Source organism: Ambystoma mexicanum, chromosome 1q (genome assembly GCF_040938575.1).
Source record: "Ambystoma mexicanum isolate Mex_15411 chromosome 1q, UKY_AmexF1_1, whole genome shotgun sequence".
NCBI classification, from domain to species: domain Eukaryota; kingdom Metazoa; phylum Chordata; class Amphibia; order Caudata; family Ambystomatidae; genus Ambystoma; species Ambystoma mexicanum.
In genome coordinates this window covers 937,019,704-937,025,688 of record NC_090922.1, presented here as the reverse complement: position 1 = coordinate 937,025,688, position 5,985 = coordinate 937,019,704, and positions in this window count along the sequence as shown.

Genomic DNA, 5,985 nt, shown 5'->3' with positions numbered 1-5,985 from the left:
GTCTTCCCGTCCAAAAAACGTATGGTCAGAGTTCTGTAGCTACCTGAACAACAAGGAAGACACTGTACGGGCATCATCACCTCTACCTGATGAGTTAACCCCTGCTGCCAACTAAAAACTCTGTACTGTATGCATGAGCGCTCAGCTCCCTGTTTAAGACTCGCAAGATGTGTAGTGTCATACATGTAACTGCATTACCAGCTGATTTGCGCACTGTGTTTGTAGTCTGTACTCTTTCTATGCCAATAAAGAAAAGTTTAAAAAAAAAAAAAAAAAAGACCAGACACCCTTCCCTCTCTTGTCTTGTGGCGCCAAGAAACACTTGTATACAGGCGCGTAATAAATGCCTCATCATATCACAAGGCAAGATTCACATTTGTGCTCTTTAATACTCTTTTGTACTTTCCAAAACCTCTTCGAGTTTTTGTCATGCGCCGACAGAGCCTGCAGAACTGGTGCTTGTGGAGACCCTGGAGATAAGGATACCATTAGGAAGGCACAGCACCTTCTACTGAAGCGCGCTTTGGCAGTATAGTCTTCCGACTGTCATACTGTCATGGCCACCGCCTGCGGCTGTAACTTCACAACGCGGCCCGTTTCTGGCACATTGCAACCCACTTTGATGCTCTCCCTGCTCTGGGTGAAATGCTGTGTTCCCCGCTCTCCCTTGAGCCTGCCGGCTCTCTGCCAGTCTGCTGTTTCCTTTTCTTAGCCCTCACATCAGGGTTTTTGCTCTGTGGCCTCACCGCTGTTCTCACTCTTCACTCTCTCTCTTTTTGAGCCCCATGCTGCGGCTGCTCTCTCTGGAGCTTCCCACAGCACCCGCCTGGCTCGGAGCTTCGTTCCCTTTTGTTTTTTCTTCTACTTTCATTTCAAGGCTTTACCGTTCTGTTCTTTTCCTTTCTCTCCTCTTCAGACATCCTGTGCTCACCTCTGCTATCCAACCTTTTGCTACAGAGGTAATTCTCGTATGACCCTGGTTATATACACATCACTGCAGTGGCGACTGCTCTGCATTCTTCATAAGCCTACCCAGGACCCAACTAACAGTAAAGACTTCAAGTACCCTGGTGGAGTGCTTCCTGCCTAAGGATCATCACCACCTTTCACCACTGCTTTCAAAACTCTGCACCAAGGAGTGTTGGACTTGCCAGTACCATCTGGTTACCTGCTTCTCTTCACCACTACACGGGAGCTACATCACCAAAGAGTTTTTTTCTCCCTACCAGAATTTTTCCTCTTACTTGGCTCCCTCAGGAAGAGGCCTCTAGCTGTTTTCTTTATAGCAAGCAGGCATAGTGGCTTCTGACCGAGGGAGATCATATATCTTCAAGACCAAGCAGCGCACCAGAAGGAGGCGCAGGACCAAGGACTCCTCAACTACTTCAAGCGAATCAGGTGAGGAGGAAGGGAGTTTGTCAGACTTAAATGACGAAGCAGGGGATTGTGATAGTTTGGAACGCCAAGGACCTTTTATGGCAACCGCGGAACAAGTACAGGAATTGATTACTGTTGTGCAAGGACTCTCACAAGAGGTACAGACGCTCAAGGCCGAAAACACTCTTCTGCGACAGCTCATGACATCCAGAGACCAACACCACGCAGAACTTCCCCCGATGACCTTAGCTTTGGGGAAGTTTGATGGTTCCCCCAAGAAAATAAAGGAATTTGTCGAAGCATGTGTTGTCCTTTTCACCTTCCGACCTCAGAGTTAGGCTTCAGATCAAACCCGGGTAGGGTTCACGATCTCCAACATGACCAGCAAAGCACTGGCTTGGGCCACCCCACTTTTACCAATGCCAATCCTGTGCTCCAGGAATATGGGGCCTTTGTGAATGTACTCAAACAGGCTTTTGAAAGGCCTGAAACCACCTATGTTGCCAACGAAGAGCTTTTGGATGGCCACTGTTAGGGAGAATTCTCACTCAATGGCTAATTTCCCCTTACCTAGTGAGTCCCCCAGCAGCTTTGCTGGATCGCTGGAGTTTATTTTTTCCACTGTGTAAGGGTGTACCTCTTTTCCCCACTCTTAACTGTGTTTTGCCATGTGTATTTCATCTGTTTTTGTGATTGTGGACTCTGGAGTACACCACCTCAGTAGCCTCCTTTTTTGTGTTACACAGCACCTTCAGTGCAGTGACACAGGGTTGTCTTTTAGACTTCCCACCGACTCCATTTCTGACTACTGTCCCCCAGAAAAGGGTAAAGTTGCCATTAACTTTACTTAGTCATTTTAACCACAGATCCAGTACGCCCCATCTTCCATGGAGTACTGGAAAGGGTTAATCCTTAGCCCTTTTTATCTGTACCTCCTAGAGCATTCTTTCGCTCTTTTAACATTTAGACTTGGCTGGTGGCAGTGGTATCTACTCTAACTTTTCTACCGCGATTATACTATATAAACGTGGTATTGTTTCAGGCTATTATATTAGCCTTGAACTTAAACCCGCTTGACCAAATATTTTTTCTTTTGGCTCCGGTCAGGTTTATTCGCCATTTCTTTTTGTTAAAGTCCTTCTTGTGTTTTACTTTGCGCGGCAAACCAGGTTTGCCTTCTTTGTTCACCGTCTTTGGCGGGCTTCTGCTAAGAAGCCCTCCTCCAGGCGCCTGGGTGTCTAGGTGTGCTGAATGTGAGGGAGGGGTGTAGTCACCCCCTTCACAGGGTATCCTAGGAAACCCAAGTCGCACTTTGCCATGGTTGGCTGAGGTGGTTGTCTGGGCCGGACAACCCCCCTGCTGCGTGATTGACAGCCAGGCTGTGTGAATGGGGGATTTTCGCATAAAAGGCAAGACTCTTGGGCTGGAAGTCAGAGTCGCCACTGGAACTACAAGGAACCGAAGAGAAGTGGAGAAGAAGTCGACTGCTGCAACTATCCCATCCCGGTGAAGGCCTGCTGCAGTCCTTAGCTATCTAACCTTCGACGACCAGAGAGGATCCAGCCCGGAGTCTTCTTCCCTTGAGCCTGGTGGGGATAACCAGCTCATCTTCTACAGCCAGAGGAACCTCTTCGTGGTCGAAATCGCTGCACACTGCTGTGGTGGTCTGGATAGCCATCTGAAGAACCTCTCCTGTTTTTAAGGAGCGCACCATTTATTCACCATCGCTGCTGCCGGCTTCAGCCCTGTGTGGTGCAGACCCCTCCAGACGTTCTCCTTTGGATCGAAGCTCCAGCAACCAAGGGTCTGCAGGAAGCTACCAGGAACAACTGCCGTAGCACCAGCTTCTTTACTGAATAAGGTACTGCGTTCTGCTCGAGCAATTTGGGTGAATCCCATTTCTTCGCCTCCAAGGCTTGCCCTTGTCTTCCCTCCTTCTTATAACTTTTGCTTCCTCTGTTGACAATATCTAAGTACTGCTGGCAATGTTGAATCTCGAACTATCCGACTGTGTGATCCTCGACAACAGGAACCCGGTTCCCCTTGACACTGGCTCCGGCCTATTGACTTTTGAATTTCTGTCTAAGAGTGTTCCCTGGTTCTGTCTGCCTTGACAAAAGTATTGCCTATGATCTTTGCCCCCAACTCTCTCTGGGTATCTCAGGTGCTAAGTGTGTTTTTGCCCCGGTAACAATACTTGCCGCGGGCACGCGTTTCTTTCGTAAAACCGAACTGTCATTACTGTCAAAAAGTGATCTATCGTAAGTGTATTCCCGGTAACGTCGTTTGTTTCATAACACCGGTCCACTCAAACACAGGGTACTTACCTTGAAGTTATACCGTACAAAGTGAATTAGTTGTAGTATATTTTACGTGTGGTTTTGAATTAATAGAAGTGTCGTGTTTGCAACAAATGGTTTAAAAATAAATGTACTTATATTTTTTACCTGAAACCTTTAGTCAGTGTTTGCTTGAGTCACAGTAATTGTGGTCCCTTTGTGTAATCTCTGCTACTGCTCATATAATCTTGAGATAAGCCTGGCTGCTCCGCTACTGCTACCACTTTAACATAGTAGTACAGGCTTGTACCAAAGGTAAAACTTGTATTGCCATCTATAGTCTCAATTGTGTGTAGAGGTCCCTAAGGGCACCGCACAGGATTCTGCCTAACATCCGTCAAGGCTCTACAGACCTCTTGACCTACATCATCAGTTTTAAGAGATTGGCCTCGGATACTGGGTGGCCCGAAGCCACGCAATACACCATTTTTTGGCAGGGATTGAAGGATGAAATCAAGGACAAGCTGGCTGGGACGGCCAAACCTACCTCATTCTCTGAACTCCTGTCAGCCGCACTTCAAATCGACTACCGCCTCTCAGAACAGAGGTCAGAGAGAAGAAAAGGTAAAACCCTCCCATGGGTCTCTGAGTCATCAGCACTTACTTCCTCTTCACCTCGACCTGTCAAAGACAAACCTATGCAGATCGGAACAGCACGTGCACCCTTGACGCCTGAACGACGACACCAGAGAGGAAAACAGTCTTTGGGCCTCATTACACGGAAGGCGGTGAGCCATGGCGCTATTAGCGCCATGGCTCATGCCGGTAAAATACCGGCACCGCCTTGGCGGAAAGGGGATTTACCGCCCCATTCCAAGGTTGGTGGGGCGGTAAATCCCCCTTCCGCCATTGCCCTTCCCCATTCCCATTTCTGCCCCATAGGGCTCTATGGGAATGGGGAAGGCGCTAATTACGGCACCGCAATTTTGCGGTGCCGTAATTAGCTCCGAGGTCCCTTAGCGGGTTGGTTTTTAACGCCTGCAAGAAGCAGGCGTTAAAGCACCAACCCGCTAAGGGACCTCATAGTAAGGCGGTAATGGTTAACGGTCACCGTTACCATTAACGGTGGCCGTTAACGATTACCGCCTTCCGTGTAATGAGGCCCTTTGTCTGTATTGCAGATCTGACCAACATCTCCTTCAGGATTGTCCAGAGGTACGACCCCACCGCCCGGGAAACCTTGGAACTACGAGGGACAAGTTTCTGAGCGGTCTCTCAAAGTCCCTTTGTCGCCTTTACTGCTTCTTCTCCGGTCACAGCTGAATACAACAGGTTGATGGTAGTCGCCATTCGACTACTGGTAGAGCAGTGCCAGATCGATTCACTGGCATTGATCAATTGTAGCACAGCCGAAAACTTCATGGACACTTTATGGGCAGAGAAGATGAACATTGGTCGCATTCAAAAGGACACAGATCAGAAGGTGGAAGGAGTCGACGGCAAGCCGTTGAGCTCTGGATTGATCACTCACACCACAGAAGTACACATGATTGTCCTTCAGCATCAAGAAACCATCCAGTTCAATCTCATTTGGGCTGCCCATTTTCCTGTCATCTTGTGCGTATCCTGGCTGTGAAAGCACAATCCAGCGATCGATTGGACCAAAAATCTAATTGAGTTTAATTCACGTTTCTGTCGTCAATCCTGCCTGCCCAGTAGGTCGCAAGAAGTTGTCAAAGCGGTGGTTACACCTGTTCCTGACTCAAGGGGGATACATTTCTTGCCAACGGAGCTGGCAGAGTTCCAGGAAGTCTTCCGGGACAAGATCCCGCAAGACCTACCACTCCATCGTCCGGAAGACTGTGCGATAGATCTCACCCCCGGGGCTCATGCCGTTTGGACCAATGTACTCCTAATCACTTAAAGAGAAGAGTGCACTCAGAGAATATCTGGATTCAAATCTTCATTACAGCCTTATCCAACCATCCTGTTCTCCAGCTGGGGGCATCGCTGTTTTTCATACCCAAGCGAGATACTCAAGAACTTACACCATGCATCGATTATCGGGAACTTAATCGAGTCACCATCCGGGATAAATATCTGATGCCGCTTATACAGGACATTTTGGAGGCTGCACAGGGCGCTACTGTGTTCTCAAAACTGGACCTCCGACGAGCTTGGCATCTTCTGAGGGTTCGAGCGGAGGAAACAAATGGAAGACCACTTTCCAGATGCCCTTTGGGCATTTCGAGTATATGGTGATGCCATTCGGTCTGGTCAGTGCTCCCGCAATATTTCAGCGGTTTATGGGCCGTTTGTTTTCTGACCT